This window comes from Otolemur garnettii, unplaced genomic scaffold (assembly GCF_000181295.1).
Source record: "Otolemur garnettii isolate 467f Iridium unplaced genomic scaffold, OtoGar3 scaffold00136, whole genome shotgun sequence".
In the NCBI taxonomy this organism is placed as follows: domain Eukaryota; kingdom Metazoa; phylum Chordata; class Mammalia; order Primates; family Galagidae; genus Otolemur; species Otolemur garnettii.
This window is the reverse complement of record NW_003852531.1, coordinates 2,387,491-2,406,198: the sequence shown is the minus strand read 5'-3', so window position 1 is coordinate 2,406,198 and position 18,708 is coordinate 2,387,491. Positions and strand designations below refer to the sequence as shown.

General features: G+C 45.1%; 1 protein-coding gene across 1 annotated transcript in view; it reads left to right on the top strand.

Moving 5' to 3' along the window:
• Positions 1 to 18,708, top strand: part of RALGAPA2 (Ral GTPase activating protein catalytic alpha subunit 2) — a 374,339-nt gene that overhangs the window by 319,819 nt on the left and 35,812 nt on the right. The gene's annotated exons all lie outside the window — the stretch shown is intronic.

Below are 18,708 nucleotides of genomic sequence, written 5' to 3'. Positions count from 1 at the left end.
AAAAAAAAAAAAAAGAAAGAACACTGTCAAAATTTTGGTTTACATTTTATTAAGTGTCCTTTTGTTTACAGGTTTTATTTCTGACTTGATCTCCCTCTGTTCTGATACATGTCAGCACCTCCCTGACTTCAGGGTTTTTCCTGTGTTTTGAAGTACTGTGGCCTTATCTCTTACATGGTAAAGCAGAGAAAGGCCTCAGTCCTAGTTCTTCACGAACATTGTCTTTATTTTCAAAGAGATATCCAGGCTGTTTAATTTTTCAGGTGACTTTGTCTCCGTCCCCCCTTGGATTCAGGAGGCTGACCAGATTTAATAGAGAGCACGTTAATTATGAAATTAATTAGCAAGAGCTTGCTTTAAATGTCCTGAGTGCATTTGTTCATGAATATTTACATTTGTTAGACCTCATCTGAGAAATATTTCCTCCTGTGAGATAAGTCTAAACTGTTGGTGCAACTTGTACAGAAAAGTCCTAAGACAGTACCTTTCTGAGTTGACTTTGTGTTTATCGCTTGCAACAAAGGGCTTCCTCCAGAGTTCCCGAAGCCTGGCTGCCGCCTGGGGATCTTCTGAGCCTGCCCAGCAACCCCAGCCCCACCCTCCCACCCCTCTGAGTGAGGTATTCCTGCGACTTTCTTCCACCTCTAAAAAAATTTTGTGGGAAGAGTGCTGTCCACCCCTCACACTCCTTCTGGGGCTCTGTGTAAATTATTAGATGAAACCGTATGAAATTGCCAGTGTTAGTTTGCTTTTGACTTAATCTTAACTTCTCAGAGCCTCCATTTCTTCAGCTATAAAGTGAGCAGTTTCTTTGGCTATAAAGCAAGATTAGCAATGTCTTCTTCACAGGATTTTTTGAGAATTATGTGACATCATCTGGGTGCATGATTGATTCGCTCATAATAGGGTTGGTAGTGATGTCTAAATGGACAGATGGATAGAAGTGTTGCTAGATGTTTGTCGGCATGAAGTTAAATGACTGAACAATTGTCACTAAATTTTCGTGATCTTCCTTAGAATATAGGCTGTTTAGAATGGTCAGTATTAACTTGGGGGATGCTTGGGACTCACCAGCAAACAGATGTGTGCTGCCAGACTGAGCCCCAGCACTGCACAGCAGAGACAAGGCTATTTTAAGATAGATTAGAATTTCTTCTTTCAGGGCGATGCCTGTGGCTCACTGAGTAGGGTGCCGGCCCCGTACATGAGGGAGGCGGATTCGAACCCAGCCACAGCAAACCTGCAACAAAAAAAGAAAGAAAGAAAGAATTTGTTCTTTCAAAATAAATCATCCTAAAAAAAATAATAATTTTTTGCCTTTGCTTGTACGTACAATGAGATGGAACCTATTTTCTCAATGTGGAATTAGTGTGCTATTTAATCTCTCTTAAATCATTAACTTCGAATAAAAGTTTTCTAAGGACCTGCTGTGGCCTTTACTTTTAGTTTTCTCTGATTTGGGGGAATTAGATGGCATTATCAGGTGACTTAAAAGTTCAAGTAGTTGCCTTTAATTTGGCCTCCAAAATGTTCAAAAGCTCATTAGGTAACTTACTAAAATAAGTATATACTTTAATAAGATTGGTGCTGGGAACCTCTGACCTTTCCCCCTGTTATAACTATAATGACCAAAGGCGCTCCCTGGCAGTTCTCATCAATGGATCCAATAAGACATTCTGGGGCCTGGTGGCGCCTGTGGCTCAGTGAGTAGGGCGCTGGCCCCATATACCGAGAGTGGTGGGTTCAAACCTGGCCCCGGCCAAACTGCAACAAAAAATAGCCGGGCATTGTGACAGGTGCCTATATGCTGCTCAGGAGGCTGAGGCAGGAGAATCACCTATGCCCCAGGAGTTGGCGGTTGCTGTGAGCTGTAACACCACAGGACTGTACTGAGGGCAATAAAATGAGACTCTTGTCTCTGAAAAAAAAACAAAACAAAAACACATTCTGGGATCTGTCTCCATAGAAAATCAACCCAGGCGTTTTACTCTGTAGTGCTCAGGTCATCAGGGGAGAGGAACACTTGCTATCAGGCTGAGTCCTGCCAGTGAAAACAGTCACCAGCTTGGCTTCCTTTTCACAGCCTGAGAATTTATGTTGAGAACAGCTTTTTAAAAAGACATACGATTTGGCTGGGCACGGTGGCACACGCTTGTAATCCTTATACTCTGGGAGGCCGAGGTGGGTGGACCCCTTGAGCTTAGGAATTTGAGAATAGCCTGAGCAAGAGGGAGACCCCATCTCTATAAATAGAAAAAAGTAGCTTGGTGTTATAGCTGGCACCTGTAGTCCCGGCTACATAGGAGGCTGAGACAGGAGGATTGTTTCAACCCGGGCGTTTGAGGTTGCTATGAACTATGATGCCACTGCACTCTAGCCTGGGCAACAGAGTAAGATTCTGTCTTCTAAAAAAAAAAAAGATTATTTCAATGTTAGAGGTCGTGCAGCCCATGTCTCTCTTATTAAATCTGAGCAAGCAATAGTGGTAAATATTTTTGATTAAAGATAGTCCCTATTTAAGCTGTGTATAAAGGAAAACTCCAGGACACAGACTTATATTAGAAATTACTTCTGCTCAGGGAGATATATGTGTTGTCTATATGTGACATTTATGAAAGAAAGTTGTCGAATAATAGTTGTATATATTATGGAGTACAGTGAGCTCCATTCTATGTATGTAGGCCCCATACATACATTGTGAAATGATTAAATCAGGCTAATCACTGCATCTGGCAAGTAAACAGTTCTTTGTGACAAGAATACTTAAAATCTCGTTCAGCTGTTTTGAAATATAAAATACTATTTATAGTCACATCATGCCCGAAATTTTTACAAAATTTATCCCCTCATCTCAAGGATAATTTTAGAGTAATTTATTACAGTTGCTATGTATGGTAGTTTCCTTGTTCTTGTGCACTGTCTGTGAGACCTGTCTGCGGAATGTTCTCTACTTGTGGGGTCCTATCCGCCTGCCCAGAGGCTGTGCCCAGGCAGCTTCCAGGACTTCCTGTACAGTTCCGGGGGGCTCTGTTGCCCCGAGGCATGGATGCCAGACTCCCCTCCTGCACTGTCAGCCTGGGGTCCCTACAGGAGCCTCCATTCTTCCTTAATGTCAGTGCCAGTCTAGGCTCCTGGCCTCCCAGTCCCACTTCTTAGGAGCCCTGTTTCCTCCCTTCTTTGGACCTGGCTTCTAGGGAATGCCCCAGGACGTTTTTCTGCTGCTTTATGTAGAATCCTCTGACTCAGTGCCACGCGTCAGTAGAACTAGACCCCCAAACCACACCAAAGCACGTGGCCAGCTCCCTTCTCTGCTAGCACTTGTCATTCACGCGACCAAGAAACCCTGGGAAGAGCATCCTGCGAGTCTGTCCTGCCACGTCAGCGGTATGCCAGGGGAGGGAAGGACCATGAGCTATAGGTCTTAGTGTTCTTCATGAACTTAGAAACAGTTACCCAACCGAGAATATACTGTGCAGGTGTTAAAAATGTTCTTATGTTCACTGCTCTGCCTGACTCTTGGGGTCCCCATAGAATGTATGTTGAGACCAGATATCCCCCGTGATGCACATGTATAATGCTGCATAAGCGAGTGAGGCCGCCTCCCTATGATGAACATACAGGAGTAGGCTAGTCTGGAAGGTAACAGCAGGAGAGAAATACGAAGGAAATTCCTAAAGCAACACTTCTGATAGTCATCAGGGTAGATGAGAACAGTCAGAAAGGCCACTCTACAAGATCACCAGCTTGACTAGCTTCAAAATCTGCTGTAGGTACTCAGGTCCCTGGTCCCTGGTTCAGTTTTTAATTCATAATTGATAAAACATTTTCCCTGAAATACTTCTCTACCTGTTGAAGGAGCGTTCTGGCCATGGGACAAGGAAATGATGTGCCCAGGTGCCGGGCAGTCAGTGATTGAGAAGCCATCAGGTCCCAGCTCATCCTGTGCCCTCCACCCCAGGGGCCAGCCTCTGTACCCCATGACTCTCCTTTGCTGACTGCTCCCTGTTAGGCTCCAGTGGCTGAACGGGATGCCACAGGCCCAGTAACTACTTCTCTGCTCACCCTCAGCCACACATGGCATCATTCCCCTCATTGCAACGTGGTCTGCACCTCTGCCCTGAGCCTCCTTTCACAGGTGAGAGGGTGGAGGGTTTGCCGGGCAGGCTTCTTGCCTAAGGCCACAGGGCAGCACTTGTGGGGCTGCATCTGGACTTGGGCCTTGACATAAATGGGGCTGATGACAGAGGGAACAGTGGCCTGAGCTTCTGCTGCTTCCTTTGCTCAGGGTCATTTTACAGCTGATTCGACCCTTTTCAGGGTTTGTTAATTAGAGGCAGATAATTAAAAATAAGAATTTACTAGAAGCTTTATTACCCTTGGAAGATAGCAGCTGAAGAATGACAGTCCATTCTTATTCCCTCTGAGTGTTTTGATTGTGGTGTAAAAGCCAAATGATCTCCACAAGAAGCTGTTTTTCTCCAGTATTACAGCATGTCTGCCTTCATGATCCACATCTGCTGGTGCTAAAGCATCCTTGTCAAAAAGGTCCTTTCAGAATAATTAAGTAATAAAACTTCAGAATTTTATACTTATTTTCCTCAAAATATGACCAGAAATAAACACAGTAAGACAATTTTTGCTTTGATGAGTTCATATGACTTCCCAAAGCCTGCTACAGAAAGGAAAAATTGAATTCATGTATTCATTACTCTAAATTCTGGCTTATGACAGTTACATGGATAAAAATTTAGCCAAGAAGTCAACCATTTATGCCAGATTAGCCATAAAAATTGACAGTTTGTTTTGTGCTACTCTTGGTTCTGAAGAGAGAAGGAAGGGTCTGATCTGTCTGTTCTCATTCTTCCTGTTCACATCAAACCACAGTGTTTGTGGGTTAACTTAGCATCGAACGTTGCAAACTTCTTAACTGAAGTAAATTGGAAAGATTACACTGAGACAGCATATGGAGCAGAAAGAAGCCAGGTTTGGAACAGGTTGGCCTGGGCTCCGGTTTGAGCCCCGCTTATCACTAGCTGGGTGGTCTCGGAGGATCATTTCTGCAAACTGTCTCTGCTTTATCTTCTGTGGTCTGAGGCTTCCAGGGGGATCCAATGGGTGCACAGCTACAAAAGGGCTTCAGAGGTGGCAGAGCATCATGCCAGCCAGGGTAGGTTGTTTTTATCTTATAAAGATTATGTCTTTTATTCTAAGTGCGATATTGCCACAGTAGGACTCAGGGTAATTGTAATGTAATGCCTCGATGATGTGTTTTAGACTCTTCCAAAATGTTATAACACTCAGTACAAGGGATAAGTTTTGTAGTAGCCAAGGTTTAGGTGATTGAGGAGGAATAATGAATATGTAGGAGGCACTTAGTGAATATCAGATGGATGGATGGGTGGGTAGATGGGGGGTGGTTAGACGGGTGGGTACTAGGCACAATAATGTGAAGAAATAAGGAGGCCACAAAGAATGGGCCTGAGCTGTGTGATATGAACGGTCCTACCACAGAGGGACCACGTCTGGCCTCTGGGCCTCGAGATCTGCAGTGCAAAGCTGCTTCGAATACGAATTTGTGAGGAACTTTTCTATCTCTCTTTAAATAAAATACAAAATGGCTCCAAAAGACATTTTTCTCATCCAGGCCATGTCTCATGCCGTTAATATGAAACTGCTGATTTAATGGAGCTGCTTTTGATCTATCAAGAAAAAACGTACCTAATTCAATTTGGCTATTTTTCCAAGAATAAGTGTCTTAATTTGCCAGAGAATGATTTGATTATAATTTTAAGTAATACTCCAGTTATATTTTTAGTCACGAAGATGATACCGAGTGACTCTAAGAGGCTTAAACGTGGAAAGTCCCAAAGAATTGTGTGAGTTGGGAATTTTATCTTCAGCACCGTTCAAGGTTGTTTCTGTTACTTGGGTGTTTTACGTGTGTATTTTAGACAGAATGGATGGGATCTCGGACATGCTGTATATGAAATAAAAAAGCAGACAGTTTTCATGAAAGTATGAAGGAGAATAATCCCAGAATATAAAGACATAAAATCAAAATAGAAGCATCTATCATTTTTTATCCTGAATTTTCTTTTTTCTTTTTCTTTTTTTTTTTTTTTGAGACAGAGCCTCAAGCTGTCCCCCTGGGTAGAGTGCCGTGGCATCACGCTCACAGCAACCTCCAACTCCTGGGCTCAAGCGAGTCTCCTGCCTCCGCCTCCCAAGTAGCTGGGACTACAGGCGCCCGTCACAACGCCCGGCTATTTTTTTGTTGCAGCCATCATTGTTGTTTGGTGGGTCCGGGCTGGGGATTCGAACCCGCCACCTTAGGTGTACGTGGCTGGTGCCTTAGCCGGTTGAGCTATAGGCGCCAAGCCCTGAATTTTCTTTTTAAAGCCTATGTTAAGACGAGAGATCTTTGTTCCTCCTGGGACAGCCTATTACCTTATTTCCTTTCTGCCTTACTCTTAAAACTTGAAAATGTTTAGATGTTCAGAGGAACCTACTGAAATATATCAGAAATGTTGACTCTGTTGTTTAAATGTCAGGCTCAGGCCGAATATCTCCTCTGCCCCTGAGGATGTATCTTCTGCAAGAACAAAAGAAGACTCTTCCCCTAAAGTTCCTTTTCTTCCCTCCCACAGTCCATCATGGGCCAAATTTAATCATAACTCACAGAAAATTGCTTTCTTGTGGGGCCGTTGGTGTGACACTATTAGACATCTAATTGAACGCCAGCGCGCCCCACGGGAGCATGATAACAATGTCCAGAGTGCTGGAGGCCACGAAGGACGTGCACGCCTACCCTGTCCACTACCAGAAACTGGGTGCCAGGCCTGAGGTGTAGGAGGCCACCAGCACCTGGTCCAGCCAGGCTTGGAGAGTCCTAATAAAAGGCACGTGACAGAAAGCGGCATCTACACCAGCAAGTGCAGGATGAAGGGCCTGGGTGCTGTGCTGCGGGAGCCCCGCCCTGCAGACCACACACTGATGGGATCAGTGAAAGCATCACTCCCCTCTCTGCTCTAACCCCAGCGATGGCTCTCACGGGCATGGCAGGACCAAAAACACTTACTTGAGATACAAGCATTGAGGTTTATTTAACTTACAGGAAGAGTACTATACTACTTCCTGTAGTGTGTTTTCTTTCTTCTGAAGTTGTTGGATAATAGTCCAAATTGGAGAGGTGGGAGAAGGGCTTCCATTTCCTCCTCAGAGTTCTGTAAAAACACTGCAGCTGGGCCTTCTGCTAGTTGTGGTGTCACTGTTCTTTTCTCTTAGGGGAGAATTCTGACCTTGGCTGGGGCTCTCAAGTCAGGCTACTGGCACTGTCTTAGGGACCCAGAGTAAAACACCTGTCCTTCCCTCCTTCATGTCCTTCTCTATAACAGATCATAATCGCACACAGCGTGGCAGGTGGTTGTGAGGGTTAAATGAGAGAGAGCCCGTAAAGCAGCTTTCGCTTGTCTTAGTCGGTATCACTATCTCAGTAAAACCCTGGGCTGACACGGCATCAGCAGAGGCGCCCCCGGCTGGTTCCTCTGCCACAGACGCCACACCTGAGGGGCTGTCGGAGCAGGGACTTTCTCTTTGGAGTCCTTGGCAAACAGGCATCCTGTTCCCGGTGTGCTGCTGATTATCACACCACGCCCTACTGATCCTCGCATCTTCTGGTGTTGTGCAGGAGAGTTTCCTTTCCTCACCACTAAGCAGGGATGTCATGGGAACACATGGCCATTTTGTGGGGTCCTCAGCCCCCAGTGCACTTGAGCTGGGAACTTGTTGGAAACAAGTGGTGTCTCTGTTCCATGCAGACGGCAAGACCTTCACCAAGATAAATTATCTCTCACAGATCTGTATGCGTATTTTTTCTTTGCACGGCCTAGAACCAAGATTAGCAGAGGGTGTAGAACAATGCTTTTGAGTCGCATTCCTGTGAAATCAGACTGAGTCATTCCAGCAGCCCCTGGGAATTCGACATTTCACACCACAGTGTTGAAGTCACTCGCATATACTTCCTGGTCATATTTTATTTTACCTGACACTGAACCAAATGCCGAGACAGAGGTAAAAGGAGTGAAAGATGGAAGCAATCTCTGTGCCCATCCACCCAGGAGTGGGTTGATAAACTGGGGTACAAGTACACCATGGAGTGCTATTCAGCCTTAACAAGAAGGTGGAGACTTTATAGCTTTTATTTTAACCTAGATAGAGTTGAAACACATTCTTCTTAGTAAAGTATCACAAGAATGGAAAGGCAAGTATCCGATGTGCTCAGTACTATGTGAAGCCAGTAGACAGACTAATGCACACCCATATAAGCAGAAAAACTCAATTCCATTCAAGTTGGGAGAGGGGAGGGGGAACCAGAAGCTGGGGGCGGGGGCTGGTGTGCTCCCACCTAAGGGTACGTGTCATCCTGGGTGCGGGACACAACTATGAGAGGGACCTTACCTAACAAATACGAACACTGTGACTTCATCATCTATCTTCATATTAATTTGAAACAAGTAAATTTAAAAAGAGGAAAAATAAGTAAGTAAAATAAAAAGCGCTTCGCTTGGGGGAAGAAAGGCGTGAAAGAAGTACTTTTGCCTTCCTGCTTCCCCTTTCCCAGCCCTGACAGTACTGAAGTGAGTGTTCTCCATGCTCCTTGGGCCCTTTCTGTTTCCACAGGTCTCAGGCCCGAGGCTGGGCTGGCCATGCGCACTGAGACAGGCTCGTGCTGTTCAGCCTGATAGCTCAGCTCCGCCCAGGGGAGCTCCCACCTCAGCAAGCCAGTTACATCACGTAAAGCCAGAAATCGGTTGCCTTAACATTAAGTAGAAAACATAGTTGTGCTGCTTCTGATCGTGGAGGAGCTTCGTGTTATTAGAAATCCCCCAAGTTTCCCGTCAGCTCTTGTAATTGTGGCATTATTGTTTTTGCTCTGCTGAGTCTGGGGCGTGCTGAGTTTCAGGTGTGGGTCAGCAGTGACGTTTTTCACCAGGTGCACGGGGACTCGCATCCTACTCCCGCAGCCTGAAGGAGGCCAGGAAGGCCACTTAGCAACCTTCATATGAGTTTCTTCCTCGTTTCCGAGGTCACTTTCATTTGGTAAACCCCTAACTTTTCTTGGAGTTTCTTCTTGACATCTGATAACTTGATATGAGATGAATATCTTCCTGGAAAACTCAGATCCGTTAAGCCTCTTAGTTATTTTACAGAAATACTGTTTTCTGCTTCCAGATATAGTGATATTTGTTATTTTTAAATGCACAGAAAAACGTCAATACAGATCAAACTGTAAATATTATGAGAAGGAAATATTTCTCCAAAATTACTTTCAGAAATGAAAAATCAAGAAAATCTGTACAGAGTATTGGTACAAATACTGTGGACTAAAAAATTTAATTCTGCCATGCTTAAACCCAGTCTGACTTCATGCAGGACCAAAACATTGCTTATAGATAACAGTTGAAAATATTCCAAGTGGTGATAACAGATTTTTTTGGTACTTGTCAGTTATGTTTTCTTATTGTCTATCATGTATCATCATGATTCTATTTTATTTTAAAATTTTAGAATCAATCTAGTTCTAATCAGATTAGTTTTTAAACTAATCTGTAAGCCAATGGAAGTTCCTTTACCTTCAAAATCAATGTGGTTGAAGAGTAAATATTGGCTAATTCAATTCAAATTATGTTGCACTAAATAATACCTGTAATGTATTTTATTTAGTAATGTTTTTCTCTTACAGGCCAATAATGATAAAGCCAGTTTAAAATCTGTGTGTATTGCTCTTTTTATATTTTGCCACAAACAGTACTCAAGATATTTCCAGACGTTGTGCATTTCTAATTATTTCCCATTTAGTTGTCACTGTGTAGGTATAGAAATGACCATTGCTGACTTTTTTTTTATTTTTGCATTTAATAAAATGGATCACATTAGTTGGGAGCACACGTTTTAGCTTGTACCATACCATGTCTTTAGGATGAGAAACCCCATGAAAAAGAAATAATTCACAGGATGCTGACCCCCCCTCCCAGAAGTCAAGTTCCAAGGAAGCATGGGGGAACTGTAAGGTCCCTGTTGTTTGTTCTGATTTGCCACCCTCCCTGTCCCTTTCATCAGGAAAGTAGCCTGTTGAATCTTTTCTCACTCAGTTTGACGGCCCTTTCCCTAGACTTGACATAGGCCGAATGACTAACTTTCTTGTCACTTACCTTTTTCCTGATATGAGACTGTGGGTGACATTGTCATGGGCATTCTTTCACTCGGTGGTTTACAGAAGGCGAGGATTGAAGAAATGGAAATGGGAAGTGCATAATGAAGGACGGGCTCCTTTACAGATCAGTCCCCTGGGAAGAACTGGTTCCAACATTCTAATAAAAGTAGGGACCAAATGCATTGCGCCCTTGGAGTCTCAGATTCTCAGAGAGAGACCTTCAGCTCCCTGTGCCGGAAGGTCATGGGAGTATGAGAACAGACCTTCTCCAAAAGTCTATAATTCAATAGCCTGAGGAAAATCTATTTTTCTCCATTTTCATTTGTTCTTACCATTTCCTCAAAATTATTCTTAAACTCGGTTAAATGGATCTTTCTTCGTTTTGAGCAGTGGTGCACCGTACCCCTTCAGGAGTGTACCATTAGGGCCTGAAACCCAATCTAATATTTTATACCTCCATGTGTTTAATTTCCTTTTCCAAAACATCCATTTTATTTGGTTACATTGTTCAGTAAAGTCATCCTCTTTATCCATTTCCAGGCTGTGACATTTACTTTGAATGATTCATTTATTTGGGGTCTTTAAATAGTACTAGAATTTAAATTTGCATTACATCAAAAGACAAACAAAATCTTTGTGCTTAAGGATGTAACTGGCATTTGTTCCTGTCTTGATAATTATGGAATTTCATCCGTTCATTTAGAGTATTAAACACCAGCTGAACCCACCTGTAGATTGTTCCTCTGGGGGACAGGTACAGGGAAAGTGTTCAGGGCACAGAAGCCGTGGGAGCTGAGGCTGCTGCTGGGCCTTCACCCAAACAACCATGATCCTGGGTTCTCCTGACTGCTCCTCCCTCGCAGTGGTGAGCATCCTGAGCCAGGCGCTCAGGAAAGCCCTGCTGCGTGTACACATCACATTTTGTTTTCCCATCATCAGCTGTTTTCCCACCATCAGTTTTTAGCTATTATGAATAATGCTGGTGTGAACATTTGTGCACAAGCTTTTGGGTGAACATGTATTTCCAGTTCTTCTCTTAGGTATATACCTAGGAGTAGGACTGCTGGGTTGTGTGTTAACTTCTTGAGGAACTGCTGAACTCCTTCCTGCAGTGGCTGCACCGCATGACACCAATTTACATTCCTCCCAGCTACGCTTGGTATCCGTGGCCCTGTTGGTTACCATCCGAGTACTCATGAAGTAGTGCCTTACTGTGGCTTTGATTTCCATTTCCCTAATGACCAGCGATGTTGAATGTGTTTTATTATGTTTACTGTCCATTTATGTATCTTTTTTGGATAAGTGTCTATTGAAATCATTTGCCCTTTTTTTTTTTTTTTTTGCAGTTTTTGGCCGGGGCTGGGTTTGAACCTAACTACCTTTGGCATATGGGGCCAGCTCCCTACCCGTTTAAGCCACAGGCACCGCCTTGGATTTGCTTTTTGAAAATGGCAGAGTCACGTGAGCCCAAGCTTTTTGAGCAAAGCACACTAGGGCAATGTCCAGAAATCATACACAGAAGCCCCTGTATTTGACCATTCTCAAATATAGCCCATTTTGTCATTTTTTTTTTTTTTGGCAGTTTTTGGCCGACGCTGGGTTTGAACCCACCACCTCCAGCATATCAGACCAGCACCCTACTCCTTTGAGCCACAGGCACCGCTCATTAAGAATTTTGTCCTTCTTAATGCATAGTAATTCTAACCAAAGTGGAATGGAATGGAGCGCGCTAGAGAACAGCGGCATTCCCACCATGGGTGTGCTGTCCACGTCTGGCTTAAGCTCTTTAAATCCCTTCTGTCCATAGTTCCTGTGACTTTCTGAAAATTTTGAGTTCTTTCTGGTCTATTTCTGGAACTAAGGACCTAAAAATAGCACTGTCTCTTTTCTGTTACCTCTGCGTCTGAGCCAAGTGGGCTTTTCTTTTAAATCTGTGGTTTTAACAACCACACAGACCTTTGATATCAACCTTTGACCTACAGAAGCTCACTTTGTTCTTCCAAAGCTGAGAAAAAGATTCGTTAGATAAGTGCTTGATCCCCTCTCAGTAGGTTGCTTATTTTTTTTAAGTCAGAGTCTCACTCTCTGTTGCCCTTGGTAGAGTGCTGTAGCATCACAGCTCACAGCAATCTCCAGCTCTTGGGCTTAAGCGAGTCTCTTGCCTCAGCCTCCAAAGTAGCTGGGACTACAGGTGCCCGCCACAACGCCTGGATGTTTTTTTGTTGCAGTTTGGCCGGGGCCAGGTTCAAACCTGCCACCCTCAGTATATGGTCCCAGCGCCCTACTCACTGAGCCACAGGCACCACCCCAGGTTGCTTATTCTTATTATGAAATATTTTGTACATTCTAGGAAGCATATATTATTTACATAAGGTCTAAAGAATACTAAAACCTGTGTCTGTGCTGTCCACTGCCAGCACACAGAGGTGACCTTGGGGACACCTGAATCCCTTCTCTGCATGGTGAACAGGCCCACCTTCCACTTTGCGTGTTTTACAGATGTGCATTAGTGGCCCTGCACTGAGTGCGTTCTTCAGTGGTTTGCTTTTGCCGTGAGCCCTATCTGGAGTGTCACCCCCTAGTATTAACACCCCCCAGAGCCATTCCCTTCCCTGCTGTCTGGCAGCCCGCTGTGCTGTCGCAGTCTCAGTGCAAGTTAGAAACAGCTTCTTCCTCCTCCTCTTTTTGCTATTGTCTACAGAATGTTGCAAACATTCTTGAATGAACAAACATGTGCAGAGCTCACGTGCCCAGGAATGGAATTGCTGTCTGTGCAGCACAGGCTCCTGCCCTTCCCTAGATGATAATGTCACGTTGCCGTCCTCCCCAGCAGTCTCCCAGTCTCAGCCTTCCCATGACCCACACCCTCTCTGACATTTTGCATTATACACATTTTATGTTTTGCCAACCTGGTGTATATTGTGTGATTCTAATAATCCCTAATTATTAGTGGTGTTGAGCATCTTAATAGCCATTCATAGTTTATCTTCTGGACGTGCTTGTGTATTTGAGCATTTTCCTGGTGGATCATTTGTCTTCTTCTGACAGATTTGTTAGGGGTCCTTTTCCTCTTCAGGACACCAGCCCTCTGTCAGCTGTGCGTTGCTGACGCCTCCTCCCCCTCGGCGCCTTGCATCTTTGTGGCACTGTGGGGAATGAGAGCTTTGATCTGACTGTGCTCAGATGTGCCGGTCTTCTCCCTTCTTGTTCCTGTTTTTGGTGTCTTGTTTAATAATGAATCTTTCCATACCCCACGGTCATGAAGAGTTTGCCCTGAACACTCTTCTAAAAGTTTTATGTCCCTCATTTTTTTTTTTATCTAGGTAGCCCTTTACTTCAAACTGAACACTCTCTAACCTCCTTCCAAGTTGCCTTTGCCTAGAATATATCTAGAAGAGGTGTATCCCAAAGCAGTGGACACAGTCCCGGGCATTCATTTATCCCCTCAGTAGAGACACTGTGTAGGTGCTGGTCCAAGAAGTGTGAGTGACGTAAGGATGGACCCAGCTCATCTAGTGCCCTCAAGGAGTTTACTGGGTTAGACAGTGGCCCTGCAAAAGATATGTTCATGTCCTAGTCCCTGGACCTGTGAATATTAACTTATTTGGATAAAAAATATGTGCAGATGTTAAGTAAGTTGAAGGTCTCGTTGTCCTGGGTTATCCAGATGGGCAGTAAATCGTCGGGCAGGGCTCCTACAGTACAGTGATGGTAGACAGAAGAGGGAGAGTCAGTGCAGCCAGGGAGGCAGGTCAGCTGACAGCCCAAGCCAGGAAAGCAGGAGCCTCCTGGGCCTGGGGGAAGCAGGATGAATCTCCCCAGACCTTCTGGGATCCAGGCTTTTTTATTCCTCTGCCACACATTGGTAGAAGAGGCGTTGTCTTGGGCCACATATTAAATAACCACTAAGGAAAGCTGATTAGCCAAAAGAAAAGTTCCAGGTCCATACATACTTTTTATGATATCAGACACCACAGCTAAGTTCTCACCAAGTCAGCTTGTCGCCATGGATGCAGGTGGGACAGCCCTGGTCCACAGGGAAGACATGTCTGCTCACCTTGGCCTTGGACGTCTGACCTCCCAGACCAGTGAGAGAGGAAATATCTGCTGTGTTAAGCTATGCACTTTGTGATCATTTACAGCAGCCACACAACACTAACAGGAGGAGTCTTGAGGTGAGATGGCCACACGTGTTAACTGTAGCCTGTTGGTCACTGTGTCCTTGTGCACTTGGGATGGAGCAAGCTACGACAGCCAAAACTGGGCGCTCCAGAATTTTTGAGAGGGGTGGATGTGGGTATCTGAAGCCTCCCAGGTGCTCCTGAGGCACGGCTTCCTGACCTTTGCATGTGGCTGCTGGGGGTCAGGGCTAGAGTGTGCAGACTCAATAGAATGGCAAGCTCTGGCTCACCATGACAGTGAGGAGAGGCTGCCTGCCCAGAGGAAGAGACGGAGGGGCAGGTGCGGAGCACTTGTGTTGATGGCAAGGGCCGCCTTGTGTGTCATGGCCACTCATGGGAAATTTACAGAAGGTTCCAGCAACAAGGATTTCAAGAGCTGCAAAAAATGCAATCTGCAATATACACTGTTCCAAACAGTTCTCTTTTTCCTTTGACGAAAGATGGAGTTTTTGTATGAGGTTGAAAGCACTAAAGGGCAGTCAGCAAACACATAACTTGAACAAGCAAAAAGAAATTAAAATGGCATAGTTTTTGTTTTTCTTTATTTTATGAAATCAGCATGGTCTGTGGGTACAGACAACGGCTTCAGCATATGTCCCCAAGTTTAGGCTGCCACGTGCTGTTTGTAGCCTACACAGTCGAACACAGTTGGCTGTCACAGGTGCGGTTTAGCTCCCAGCCTCACAGGAACTTAATGCTGTATGTTCTAGAAGTCAGGATATTAGCGGAAAGCAGTAAAGGTAGAAGACCTGGGTTACAGTCTCAGTTCCACGCGTAAGTCACTGGGATGCCAGAACATCTCTCCAACTCTTTGAGCTTCCACTTCCTGGTCAGTGAGTGGGGACCATAGGCCTTCCCAGCTCAAGAGGTTCTACCACAGAGGTTTGCCCACCACAGCCAAAGGCAGGGGTCACCTCTGACTTTCCACCACATTCTTTCTGGAATGGAACGCGTAAGCCCACAGTAGGAGGGAGCTGGTGATCCAGACAGACTGTGCTGTGCTTCTGCTTTGGAGCCTGGGTAGATCTTCCTGCCTAGGATTCCATTTAATCCTCCTGCCAGTCCTCAGAGCAGATGTCAGCGGCCCTCCTCTACACACGAGACAATTTGAAGCTGAAGGTTCCAGTCCCTTGAGTCCCTCAGCTGGGAGAGGAAAGAGCCAGGCTTTCTTCTGCCAAAATGCAAGCTCCTCTGACTGTCATGTTGTTGCTGTCATTTCTAAACATTAAATAATAATCAGAATAAAGTTGGGACAGGGGTGGATTCTCAGGGTCTTGACACCCAAGCAGATTCAGCAGAGGGTCTCAGAAAGTTGTCTTGGTGGTTTGTGATAAAATGTAACCAGTAAAGATATATAGTCTTTCTAGTCAAATTGAGAAATATTAATATTTTTTGAGTCAGGACTCACTGTCACCCAGTCTGGACTCAAAGTCCTGGGCTCAAGCAATCCTCCTGCCTTAACCTCCCAAGTAGCTGGAACTGTAGGCATGTGCCACTGAACCTGGCTTAAGAATTACTAAAACTTCTTACGTGAAAATGTAGACAGAGTGAGTCACTAAAGAAACTCAGAAATACCCAGAAACTAAGATGGGTTCCTGGTTAGTAATTCGAATGTTCTCTGCCTTGAGTAACCAAGCAGAAAAATTGCTGATTAGAAAAGCACTTCCTGTGTATATGGCTTGTAGTGAGATAGTAATTCAGTAAAGAAGTAAAAGTTTCACATCTGTTAGTGGACTTCAGAGAACAAAAGGTCAGTGGCTAATACTGACACGAGTATTGGATTTGTGACCAGCTGCCTCTTTCAGTCACAGATCTCTGACCATCCACTCAGGGGCATTATTTCGTCACTCAGTTCACATTTTAAGATGTCTTACACGTGAGAAGAACCTTACAAGCATTTTGATGTCTAAATTATATGTGCCTGTGTTATAGAAAATAGCCAGCATTGCAGCCCTGAGGCTATTAGGTCAGAGAACATCAGATGACAGTGCTCCAGGTTGCCTTGACTAGTCCTTCTGCTAATAAATTCTGTTAACATTCCAGGGCTATATTTGTTAAGGGCACTAAAAGAAATGGGTTTTGGCACCTGTGAGATTCTTGACTATTTCTAAATGCTGCCGGAGTTGGGGTGATGTTTGTTTCTCTTGTCACGGTGTTCACATGCCTTTGAGGATCTGGTCTCACCCCATTCATGGCAACACCAGCTTAGCACTGTCAACACTGCAGCGAGCGGGAGGGGAGGGTGTGTGCTGTGTGTGACGGGAGAACGCGAGACTGGAACCTGCCATGAGGTGAACACTTCTCTTGCGTGCAGTTCTGGAAGGACCTTTTGTTTCCCCTGTCTCCCATTATGCCTTAACTTAGGAGTCAAACCATAAATATTCATTGAATCAGAGAATCTCAAAATTTGATTATTACTCCCTATAAGTGTAGTGCTAGACTTGCTCTTAGGAGCCCAGATCTCTCAGCATTGACAAGAGCAAACTTAGAGCAATCGAGTGGCGTCTTCAGGATGAGAAGGATAGGCTCCTGCCTGGGGTCACTTGATGGGTGTTGTGCATAGCTTCCCTTTGTGACCGTGACTGTGAGCTTGATGAACGTAGCAAGCTGCTTTCCAGATACGGGTCTTCCATAGAGTATTTAGCAACATGCACACACATTTCTGCTTTGTTCACCATTGTCCCGAGCACTGTATGTGGATGTGTTGGCCGCAATGGGGCCTTTCAGGAAACAGCAGGGTGATACTAGGCAGAGCATGACAGGTCTTTAGAGGGATGTGCCTGCTCTAACCCAGGCCCACAAGCAGACTGTGGCCTGAAAGGGGAGCCATGAATTGAGCGTTGACAGCGGGCCATGGCGGTCCGAAGGCTCAGGTGGTTGTCAGCCATAAGTTTAGCTCAGCTCTTTGAGTAATTTGTCACGCTCCGCTCAGCCCCTGCTGGGCCAGCACGTGCCAGCTTAGTGTCAGAGTGCCTGTTCGCCAGACGGCCACTCAGGCCTAACGTCCTGCTGTTCCCTGGACCAGCGGCTTGCTGGGGCCATGCACGGAGGGCCGAGCAGTGGCGACAGCCAAGTGCTGTGCAGAATAAGCCTGTTCATAATGAGACACGAACGGCATTAGTGGGTCCCTCTAGAATTGGGTCTGAGCAGGCGCCTCTCGCCGAGGAAGTTTGGCAGCCTGTTCATTAAGGCGAGTCACCAGGAGTTCAGCACACAGTCGCAAAGCTGGCTCAGGCTCACACCGCCCATCTCTGTATAAGATCATAAATCATCAGAGAGGCCACTTTTGCAATCTTCAAGCTCATTTTCCTTGTCTGAAGTTGCACAGAGCAAGCTCTAAGAGGAGGTCTGGCAGAGCACTGCCCGGCGTGCTCTCCACGACCCAGTACCCTCACCCGGGCCACGTGTGGCTTCGGGTGCTGGGAAGGCAGCAAGCGAGGCCTAGGAGCAGGACTTTTACCTTTTCAGTTTAATTAATTAAAATGTAGAATTAGCCACTAGGCAGCACAGCTCTAGAACACATGAGGCCCCATACTGCAAAGTCCTCATCTGAACCTAACTAAAGGGCAGGGAAATCCTAAGAAAACAGAAAATTCTTTGCCTGCTTTGAAGCATGTGCTCTATCAAAAGCTAATTGGAAGGGCAGAATTGTCATCACTCAGGTTTTCAGAGAGGTCATTCTGACAAGGTATGACAGTGAGAAGTGCTGGCGTTGCCTTTCCTCTTTTCTGATGGCGATCCACATTCCCTGCGTTTCTGGGGAATTAGCATGATTTTCAGATTGACTAAAATGTATCTTTTAACTTTTGCTTAGATAAGGAGGAAGGGGAAAAGGAGACGTCAGGCAGACTTCCCTGAGCGTCTGTTCGTGGAGTTTTGTGTGCGGTGCCCCCTCCACTGCCCAGTTGTCCTGAGTTTACCCTGTTATTGGACATGCATGGTGCACCTCTGAAGAAACAGAAGCCGTACACAAAGGGGGAAGATTTGCTTTCTGCCCTGGGAAAGCCTGCTACACGCAGGGGTCCTATTAAGACAGCTGGAAAGTTGCTTCACTGTGTTACGCTTGTAAGTTTTATTGGTGACTGGTTTTTGATTACACATTTGAATGCTGTGTGTAGCAGACTGCAGTTTTAATTAAGAGGCAATAGTCTTTTTTTCGTATTGCATCATGCATTCTACTAGATTCTCTCACATAACAGTTCTTATTTCCAAATGCTCGGAGCTTATCTGGGATAGAGGTCTGATGCCTCTGTAGAGTATTCCTTCCTGGCCTTTCTTCCAATAACTTGCAGGGTTTTTTTTTTTTTTTTTTTT